Here is an 11537-nt window from a genome sequence, read left to right on the forward strand (position 1 = left end):
CGGCTAGCTGTGGTGCACTAACCCCTTCATGCTGTGTTCACTCCACCAACCCCTGTCCTCTCCCTTTGCTCCGACCAAAGCCCGAGCCTCAGTTCGCAGCCCCGCCTGCCCTGGTGTGTGAGCAGACAAGCCTCTTGGGCTGGTGAGTGCCGGTCGGCACCGATCCTTTGTGCAGGAATCTTCCCACTTTGCCCTCCACACCCCTCTTGCTGTGCTCCTTTCCAGAGCCCCGAAGCTCCCTCCATCCGCCACACGCAGTCTCTGCCCGCAAAGGGGCTTCCTAGTGTGTGGAAACTTTTCCTCCTTCACAGCTCCCTCCCACTGGTGCAGGTCCCGTCCCTATTCTTTTTTCTCTGTTTTTTGTTTTTTTCTTTTGTCCTACCCAGGTAAGTGGGTAGTTTCTTGCCTTTTGGGAGGTCTGACGTCCTCTGCCAGCGTTCAGTAGGTGTTCTGTAGGAGTTCTTCCACGTGTAGATGTATTTCTGGTGTATCTGTGGGGAGGAAGGTGATCTCTGCGTGTTACTCTTCCGCCATCTTACCCTCGTCCTGATGTTTGGAACTCTTAAGGCAACATTCTAGAGCCAGGTGTTCTGGACCTGCTGTGACCAAGGGACTGACAAAGAGAAAAAAATCTATTTATTTTTTGTGATTTGATGCACGGATAAAAAAACAACACACAATAACAGAAGTTGGTCCTTAATAAATCACATCCTAGTCTTTTTCAGTGCCTCAGTAAGCAGACCACATATTCAGTTTTCCCACCTCTTGGCCTCTAGCTCTTTTGTAGTTTTAACACTGCAACCCATGATGCAAATATCCAGAAACAGTTAAAAAGACTGTCACATTCCTTTTCTATTCATCTATTTTTGACTGTCTCTTGGTCCCAAGTGTATCTGAATGATTACCTTTCGTCATCCTATGCTATTCCTCATTACGGTATTCTCAATTGTCCCCATGTATTGTGGGCGGGTTGTAAGAGGGAGCTTGGGAAGGGTGTGCCAGTGTGAGGAGGTTATGGGCCACTGGGATTTCTCCAACGATAGTCCCTTCCATGGCTGCAGGAAGTCCTTGCAGAGCCATGGCCAGGATGCTTGGTGGGTATCTGTATGTGGCACCATTGAGCTCTGCATGAATTGCTTGCTGATCTATTATTTATTATTATTATTATTTTAGTATTAGTTGTTTTTTGTTGTTGTTTTTTTATACTGCAGGTTCTTATAAGTCATCAATTTTATACACATCAGGGTATACATGTCAATTGCAATCACCAAATTCAGCACACCACCATCCCCAATCCACCTTGGCTTTGCCCCCATGGTGTCCATATGTTTGTTCTCTACATCTGTGTCTCAACTTCTGTCCTAGAAACCAGTTCATCTGTACCATTTCTCTAGGTTCCACATACATGCGTTAATATGCGATATTTGTTTTTCTCTTTCTGACTTCCTTCACTCTGTATGACAGTCTCTAGATCAATCCACGTCTCAACAAATGACTCAATTTCTTTCTTTTTTATAGCTGAGTAATATTCCATTGTATATATGTACCACATCTTCTTTATCCATTCATCTGTTGATCAGCATTTAGGTTGCTTCCATGACCAGGCTATTGTAAATAGTGCTGCAATGAACATTGGGGTGCATGTGTCTTTTTCAATTATGGTTTTCTCTGGGTATATGCGCAGTAGTGGGTTTGCTGGATCATATGATAATTCTATATTTAGTTTTTAAGGCACCTCCATACTGTTTTCCATAGTGGCTGTATCAATTTACATTCCCACCAACAGTGCAAGAGGGTTCCCTTTTCTCCACACCCTCTCCAGAATTTGTTGTTTCTAGATTTTCTGATGATGCCCATCCTAACTGTTGTGAGGTGATACCTCATTGTAGTTTTGATTTGCATTTATCTAATAATTAGTGATGTTGAGCAGCTTTTCATGTGCTTCTTGGCCATCTGTATGTCTTCTTTGGAGAAATGTCTATTTAGGTCTTCTGCCCATTTTTGTATTGGGTTATTTGTTTCATTAATATTTAACTGCATGAGCTGTTTATATATTTTGGAGATTAATTCTTTGTCCATTGATTTGTTTGCAAATGTTTTCTCCCATTGTGAGGGTTTTTTTGTCTTGTTTATGGTTTCCTTTGCTGTGCAAAAGCTTTTAAGTTTCATTAGTTCACATTTGTTTATTTTTGCTCTTATTTCCATTACCCTAGGAGGTGGATCTAAAAAGATCTTGCTGTAATTTATGTCAAAGAGTGTTCTTCCTATGTTTTCCTCTAAGAGTTTTATAGTGTCTGGTCTTACATTTATGTCTAGAATCCATTTTGAGTTTATTTTTGTGTATGATGTCAGGGAGTCTTCTAATTTCATTATTTTACATGTGCCTGTCCAGTTTTCCCAGCACCACTTATTGAAGAGAGTGTCTTTTCTCCATTGTATATCTTTGCCTCCTTTGTCATCTATTTGTTGACCACAGGTGCCTGGGGTTACCTCTGGGCTTTCTGTCTTGTTCCATTGATCTATATTTCTGTTTTTGTGTCAGTACCATATTGTCTTGATTACTGTAGCTTTGTAGTATAGTCTGAAGTCAGGGAGTGTGATTTCCCCCAGCTCCGTTTTTTTCCCTCAAGACTCCTTTGGCTATTCGGGGTCTTTGGTGTCTACATACAAATTTTAAGATGATTTGTTCTAGTTCCGTAAAAAATCCCATTGGTAATTTGATAGGGATTGCATTTAATCTGTAGATTGCTTTAGGTAGTATAGTCATTTTCACAATATTGATTCTTCCAATCTAAGAAAATAGTGTATCTCTCCATCTGTTGGTTTCATCTTTAATTTCTTTCATCAGTGTCTTATAATTTTCTGCATACAGGTCTCTTATTTCCCTAGGTAGGTTTATTCCTAGGTATTTGTTATTTGTTATTCTTTTTGTTGCAGTGGTAAATGGGAGTGTTTCCATAATTAGTTTTTCAGATTTTTCATCATTAGTGTATAGGAATGCAAGAGATTTCTGTGCATTGATTTTTTATCCTGAAACATTACCAAATTCATTGATTAACTCTAGTAGTTTTCTGGTGGCATTTCTAGGATTCTCTATGTATAATATCATGTCAACTGCAAACAGTGACATCCTTTTACTTCTTCTTTTAAATTTGTATTCCTTTTATTTCTTTTTATTCTCTGATTGCTGTGGCTAGGATGTCCAAAATTATGTTGAATAATAGTGGTGAGAGTGGACATCCTTGTCTCGTTCCTGATCTTAGAGGAAATGCTTTCAGTTTTTCACCATTGAGAATGATGTTTGCTGTGGGTTTGTCGTATATGGCCTTCATAATGTTGAGGTAGCATCACTCTATGCCTACTTCCTGGAGATTTTTTATCATAAATGGGTGTTGAATGTTGTCAGAAGGTTTTTCTGCATCTATTGAGATGATCATATGGTTTTTATTCCTCAATTTGTTAATATGGTGTATCACATTGATTGATATGCATATATTGAAGAATCCTTGCATCCCTGGGATAAATTGCACTTGATCATGGTGTATGGTCCTTTTACTGTGTTGTTGGATTCTGTTTGCTAGTATTTTGTTGAGAATTTTTGCATCTATATTCATCAGTGATATTGGTCTGTAATTTTCTTTTTTTGTAGTGTCTTTGTCTGGTCTTGATATCAGTGTGATTATGGCCTCATAGAATGAGTTTGGGAGTGTTCCTTCCTCTGCAATTTTTTTCAAGAGTTTAGAAGGATGGATGTTAGCTCTTCTCTTAATGTTTGATAGAATTCACATGTGAAGCCATCTGGTCCTGGACTGTTGTTTGTTGGAAGATGTTTAATCACAGTTTCAATTTCATTATTTATGATTGGTCTGTTCATATTTTCTGTTTCTTCCTGGTTTGGTCTTGGAAGGTTATACCTTTCTAAGAATTTGTCCATTTCTTCCAGGTTGTTCATTTTATTGGCATAGAGTTGCTTGTAGTAGTCTCTTAGGATGCTTTGTATTTCTGCAGTGTCTTTTGTAACTTATCCTTTTTCATTTCTAATTTTATTGATTTGAGTCCTCTCCCTCTTTTTCTTGCTGAGTCTGGCTAGTGGTTTATCAATTTTGTTTATCTTCTCAAAGAACCAGCTTTTAGTTTTATTGATCTTTGCTATTGTTTTCTTTGTTTCAATTTCATTTATTTCTGCTCTCAGCTTTATGATTTCTTTCCTTCTGTCAAGTTTGGGTTTTGTTTGTTCTTCTTTCTCTAGTTCCTTTAGGTATAAGGTTTGATTGTTTATTTGAGATTTTTCCTTTTTCTTGAGATAGGCTTGTATGGCTATAAACTTCTCTCTTAGAACTGCTTTTGCTGCATCCCATAGGTTCTGGATCATCGTGTTTTCATTGTCATTTGTCTCTAGGTATTTTTTGTTTTCTTCTTTGATTTCTTCAGTGATCTCTTGGTTGTTTAGTAACGTATTGTTTAGCCTTCATGTGTTTGTGTTTTTTACGTTTATTCCCTGTAATTCATTTCTATTCTCATAGCATTGTGGTCAGAAAAGATTCTTCATATGATTTCAATTTTTTAAAGTTTACTGAGGCTTGGTTTGTGACCCAGATGTGATCTATCCTGGAGAATGTTCCATGCACACTTGAGAAGAAAGTGTAATCTGCTGTTTTGTATGGAATGTCCTATAAATATCAATTAAATATATCTGGTCTATTGTGTCATTTAAAGTTTCTCTTTCCTTATTTATTTTCACTTTGGATGATCTGTCCATTGGTGTAAGTGAGGTGTTAAAGTCCCCCACTATTATTGTGTTGCTTTCGATTTCTTCTTTTATAGCTGTTAGCAGTTGTCTTATGTATTGAGGTGCTCCAATGTTGGGTGCATATATATTTATAATTGTTGCATCTTCTTCTTGGATTGATCCATTGATCATTATGTAGTGTCCTTCCTTGTCTCATGTAACATTCTTTTTTTTTACATCTATTTAATCTGATATGAGTATAGCTACTCCAGCTTTCTTTTGATTTCCATTTGCATGGAAATCTTTTTCCATCCCCTCACTTTCAGTTTGTATGTGTCCCTAGGTCTGAAGTGGGTCTCTTGTAGACAGCATACAGATGGGTCTTGATTTTGTATCCATTCAGCAAGCCTGTGTCTTTTGGTTGGAGCATTTAATCCATTCACGTTTAAGGTAATTATAGATATGTTTGTTGCTATGATCATTTTGTTAATTGTTTGGGGTTTGTTTTTGTAGATCGTTTTCTTCTCTTGTGTTTCCTGACTAGAGAAGTTCCTTTAGCATTTGTTGTAGAGCTGGTTTGGTGGTGCTGAATTCTCTTAGCTTTTGCTTGTCTGCAAAGCTTTTGATTTCTCCATTGAATCTGAATGAGATCCTTGCTGGGTAGAGTAATCTTGGTTGTACATTCTTCCCTTTCATTACTTTAAGTATATCATGTCACTCCCTTCTGGCTTGTAGAGTTTCTGCTGAGAAATCAGCTGTTAACCTTATGGGAATTCCATTGTATGTTATTTTTCGTTTTTCCCTTGCTGCTTTCAATAATTTTTCTTTGTCTTTAATTTCTACCAGTTTGATTACTATTGTCTCAGCATGTTTCTCCTTGGGTTTATCCTGTATGGGATTTGCTGCGCTTCCTGGATTTGGGTGGTTATTTCCTTTCCTTTGTTAGGGACGTTTTCAACTATAATCTCTTCAAATATTTTCTCTGGTCCTTTCTCTCTCTCTTCTCCTTCTGGGACCCCTATAATGTAAATGTTGTTGTGTTTAATGTTTTCCCAGAGGTCTCTTAGGCTGTCTTCATTTCTTTCCATTCTTTTTTCTTTATTCTGTTCCACAGCAGTGAATTCCACCATTCTGTCTTCCAGGTCACTTATCTGTTCTTCTGCCTCAGTTATTCTGCTATTGATTCCTTGTAGTGTAGTTTTCATTTCAGGTATTGTATTGTTCATCTCTGTGTGTTTGTTCTTTAATTCTTCTAGGTCTTTGTTCAACATTGCTTGCATCTTCTCGAGCTTTGCCTCCATTGTTTTTCTGTGGTCCTGGATCATTTTCACTACCATTTTTCTGAATTCTTTTTCTGGAAGGTTGTCTATCTCCACTTCATTTAGTTGTTTTTCTGGGGTTTTATCTTGTTCCTTCTTCTAGTACATAGCCCTCTGTCTTTTAATATTGTCTGTCTTTCTGTGAATGTGGTTTTTGTTCCACAGGCTGCAGGATTGTAGTTCTTCTTGCTTCTGCTTGCTGATCTATTATTCACCAGGGAGCTGTTGTGATAAAGAATTCCTTGTTCAAACAGTTTCTTAAGTTTTCTTGGATGCAACTTGTGATTGCCAGGCGGATGTTGGTGGCAGTGGCTTCCCTCAGCTCTAGTGAGGCTTGCTCACTATACTGTGCCATGTAGGGCATACAAATGAGATTAGGGTGCATTTCTTAAGGAAACATGAGCAAAGCTGAAGGCTGTGATTCATGAATGTTGAGGTCCACCCCTCATATCTTGCCTTCCTTGAGGTCTTGGTCTAATGCTTTCTCATCCACCAGTCCACATCAGACCGCATACACTCTGAATGCACCTTGCCTCATCTGCTTTATAGTAAAGACACTGATGAGGTGATGGTTATGTTCATTATGACTACAGTGCAAGGAGTTGCAGTTGCTCTGATACAGTAAGTCCTGCAGGGTGTAGACCCTCTGTACACCTAGGGAGAGCTCTATCCCATCCTGCATGTAGGGATCATAAAACGTGAAGATTAATCTATAGGTTTTGGCTCAAACAGCAACCCCTTGGTCTGCACAACTAAAGCGGATGAGGCTCAGCATCTTCCTAAGGATGCGGGCTTCTCCAGAGACAACCTCCTGAATCTGCTGGATGCTCTGTACCCATGCACCTTCCCACAGCACCTGGCACAGTCACATGTTCCACTAGTACAAACTGAGGATGTGGCAAATGCTGGAATTGGCCATCTCTTCCATTGCCGTGGAAGGGAAGTTGCACATGGCAATCCTGAGCTCGCCCGCAGCCTTGATGTGGATGTTGTCATAAGTGCTGCCTAACCCACATGATCACTCTCAGGGCCTTGAGTTTCTCCAGGTCCTCCGTGGTAAAGGTGATGGTGTGGTGACATCAATGGACCGACAGCCTTGTTTAAAACCTTCTTGTGGATCTCTTGAGTGGACTGTGCATCACAAAAGGCCAGGTCTTTCAGGATCAGTATATCCTTGGTGCAGTCTCTGCAGTTGAACAATGACATCAGGGGGTGGGGGTGAAGAGGCCATTCATGATTTGGGGGTGGATACCTTCACAAATTCTGTCCAATTGCTTTCACTTGACTTTGTGCTTATCCACAAGGACCAATCTTTTTTTTTTTTTTTTTTTTTTGCATTACGCAGGCCTCTCACTGTTGTGGTCTCTCACGTTGCGGAGCACAGGCTCCAGACACGCAGGCTCAGCAGCCATGGATCCTAGCTGCTCCACGGCATGTGGGATCTTCCCAGACCAGGGTGCGAACCTGTGTCTCCTGCATCGGCAGGCGGACTCTCAACCACTGTGCCACCAGGGAAGCCCCACATGGACCAATCTTTATCGAATTTTGCACATCTCTGATTCAGAAGGCAAAGAGGCCCTATAAGAACTTAGGGGCACTCTCAGGAGTCTGCAGGTATTACACCACTATGCACCCATTACAAATTTGTCCACAAACTCTATAATTCGCACACTGGGCTGTCTGTCTTTTTAAGAGAATTCAGCTTCATTGGTTCAAAACCATTTAAGGTGATGAAACACTTGTCCTGGGCTGCATTCGTCCACTGCAAAGGGCCTCCACCCAGGAGGAGGCAGCGACCATAGTAGCAGCTCCCACTCCTCCCACCCCACTGGTCAGTGGTGGCAGTGACTGCAGCTGTGCTGGGGGCATGGGCCCTCAGGGTGGCATGGCTCCCAGCTCCCGGCTCCTGGCTCTGTCCTTCCATCCTCCGATTGTCACCTGTTCCTCTGGACCACTCCCAGGCCACCTTAAAATGATCAAAAAATCAGTTTTGAAATGGTGTGAGTATTCAAGCACCCACTAAAGCTATCTCCCAAGGGCTCAGCACAGAGGAAGCAGGCAAAAATTCCCATTTCTCTGAAAGTGTTCTAATTGCTTACATTATAAGCTGCTGCCTGAAGGTCCAGCTTGTGATTTAGCACAAGTCTAGGGGCTAGCTGCAACCTTCCCCAGAGAATGAAGAAGCCTGTGGACATTTCCCCTGCCTTCTCCCTCTGACTCACCACAATAATAAAACCCAGTCACCAGTACCTTGTAGAAAGGAGCTGGTATACACACCTGGTACCCCAGCTGCTTCTGTGCCTGCTGGCTAAGGAACAGGCTTCCAAATCACCTAGCTCTGATATCCAACAAGGCTTTGTTCATGAGCATAACAAGACTATACTTAAAAAGAACCAGTTTTTAAACAGGCACAGGAGCATACCCCAGCAGCTACACACCTATGCTCACCACAGAGGGAGCAGATAAAAATGTCCGTCTCCCAGGTTTTCCCTGGAAAGCTTAACTACATATTTTCCCAGATGCTGCCTGAAGCTCCAGCTTCTCATCAGCCTGCACTTAAGTGCTGATTTATCCACTGCTTTGGGACACTAACAGGTCTTGGCACACTCTCAATGACTGGGAGCCATTAAAGAAAATGTTGGTGGCTTGGATAATGACAAAAGTCTCAGAGAACCAGGAGCTCAGGCTGGGCTGATGCTGAAATTTATCTCCTGCACAAGACCACACTGTCAAGGCTGTAAGAGGTGGCTGTTTTATCTAAAAAGTATAAACTAACATAGAGAGTCAAGGAAAATGAAGTTCTTAATGAAATGGAGATAACTGATTTACCTGAAAGAGAGTTAAAAATAATGATAATAAAGATACTCACCAATGTCAGGAAAACAATGCAAGAACAAAGTGAGAATTTCAACAAAAAAGACAGAAAATATATTCTGAAATTATCAAATAGAAATCACTAAGCCGAAGAATAAAATAAGTGAGTTGAAAATTCAATACAGGGGTTCCACAGCAGACTAGATCAAGTGGAGGAAAGGATCAGTGAACTCATAGGGCAGTGAAATACATCCAGTCAAAGGAAAGAAAGAAAAGAAAAAAAAAAAGAAAAAAAGTGAAGCTAGCTTAAGGGATTTATAGGACACAATCAAGGGGAAAAATGTATACATTATAGGAATACCAGAAGGAAAAGAGAGAAGAAGAAGAATTCCTCAAAGAAATAATGGCTGAAAACTTCCTTAACCTGGGGAAAGAAACAGTTATCTGAATCCAGGAAGCCCAGAGAATTCCAAAGATGAGTAAAAAAACACATGCCAAAACACATCATAAGTAAATTGTCAAAAGTTAAATATAAGGAGAGAATCTTAAAATCAACAACAGAAAAACAACTTGTTACATACAAGGGAACACTCATAACACAATCAGCAGATTTTTTTAGCAGAAACTTTGCAGGCCAGAATGGAGTGGGATGATACATTCAAACTGCTGAAAGAGAAAAATACTGTGAATCAAGAACACATGGCAAAGTTGTCCTTCAAAATTGGAATATAAAGATTTTTTTCAGACAAACAAATGCTAAGGGAGTTGATCACCACTAGCCTCGCCTTACAATAAATATTAAATAGTGTTCTTCAAGCTGAAACAAAAGGGAGCTAATTAGTAACAGAAAAACATATGAAAGTATATAACTGACTGGTAAAGAGAAATGTACAGTTAAATTTAGAATAATATTATAATGATTGTTGGTAAATCATTTATAACTCTAGTGTAAGCATATATATATATATATATATATATGTATATATATATATATTATCATATGCGGGCCTCTCACTGTTGTGGCCTCTCCCATTGTGGAGCACAGGCTCCGGACACACAGGCTCAGCTGTCATGGTGAACCTGTGTCCCCTGTATTGGCAGGCAGACTCTCAACCACTGTGCCACCAGGGAAGCCCTAGTGTAAGTATTAAAAGATAAAATTATTAATGATTACTATAACTACAATAATTTGTTAGTAGATACAAAATGTAAAAATACATCAATTGTGACATAAGAATATAAAATGTAGGAGGGCAATGTAAAATGTAGAGTTTTTGTATGTGCCTGAAGTACAGATGTTATTAGGTTAAAATAACCTGTTATGAATATAAGATGTTTTATGTCAGCCTCATGGTATATGTAAAGAAAAAAAAGTATAGTAGATATCCAAAAGATAAAGGTATCAAAGCACAATAACAAGAAAAATCATCAAATCACAAAGGAAGAGAGTGAGATAGGAAAAAATGATCCATCAAAACAACTGGAAAACCATGAACAAAATGAAAATAGTAATTCCATAACTTAAATTTTCTAGGAGAGTAGAAGTTCAATGTTCTCAATAAAGAAAAGAAAGGAAGAGAGGGACCTTGAAGATGGCGGAAGAGTAAGACGCGGAGATCACCTTCCTCCCCACGGATACACCAGAAATACATCTACACGTGGAACAACTCCTACAGAACACCTACTGAAGGCTGGCAGAAGACCTCAGACCTCCCAAAAGGCAACAAACTCCCCATGTACATGGGTAGGGCAAAAGAAAAAAAGAAAAAACAGAGACAAAAGAATAGGGATGGCACCTGCACCAGTGGGAGGAAGCTGTGAAGGAGGAAAAGTTTCCACACACTAGGAAGCCCCTTCGCGGGCGGAGACTGCGGGAGGCGGAGGGGGGAGCTTCGGGGCCGCGAAGGAGAGCACAGCAACGGGTGCGGGTGCGGAGGGCAAAGCGGGGAGATTCCCGCCCAGAGGATCGGTGCCGACTGGCACTCACCAGCCCGAGAGGTTTGTCTGCTCACCCGCTGGGGCGGGCGGGGCTGCGAGCTGAGGCTCTGAGGCTCGGGTTTCGGTTTCGGACGGAACGCAGGGAGGGACTGGGGTTGGTGGCTTGAACATAGCCTGAAGGGGTTAGTGCACCACGGCTAGCCGGGAGGGAGTCCGGGGAAAAGTCTGCACCTGCCGAAGAGGCAAGAGACTTTTTCTTCCCTCTTTGTTTCCTGGTGCGTGAGGAGAGGGGTTTAAGAATGCTGCTTAAAGGAACTCCAGAGACGGGCGCGAGCCGCGGCTAAAAGCTCGAACCCCAGAGACGGGCGGGAGACGCTAAGGCTGCTGCTGCCGCCACTAAGGGGCCTGTGTGCAAGCACAGGTCACTCTCCACACCCCTATTCCGCGGAGAATGTGCAGCCCGCCACTGCCAGGTTCCCGGGATCCAGGGACAACTTCCCCGGGAGAACGCAGGGCGGGCCTCAGGCTGGTGCAAAGTCACGCCGGCCTTTGCCACCGCAGGCTCGCCCCGCACTCCGTGCCCCTCCCTCCCTGCCGGCCTGAGTGCGCCAGAGCCCCCGAATCAGCGGCTCCTTTAACCCCGTCCTGTCTGAGCACAAAACAGACGCCCTCCAGCGACCTACACGCACAGGCGGGGCCAAATCGAAAGCTGAGCCCCTGTGAGCTGTGAGAACAAA

At 41.6% G+C, this 11537-nt stretch overlaps 1 pseudogene; it reads right to left on the reverse strand.

The window, feature by feature from the left end:
• Window positions 1-921: 921 nt before the first annotated feature.
• Window positions 922-7972, reverse strand: LOC132418142 (C-terminal-binding protein 2 pseudogene; annotated as a pseudogene).
• Between the last annotated feature and the right edge of the window lie 3565 nt (window positions 7973-11537).

The sequence above is a fragment of the Delphinus delphis genome, chromosome X (genome assembly GCF_949987515.2).
Source record: "Delphinus delphis chromosome X, mDelDel1.2, whole genome shotgun sequence".
Lineage (NCBI taxonomy): Eukaryota > Metazoa > Chordata > Mammalia > Artiodactyla > Delphinidae > Delphinus > Delphinus delphis.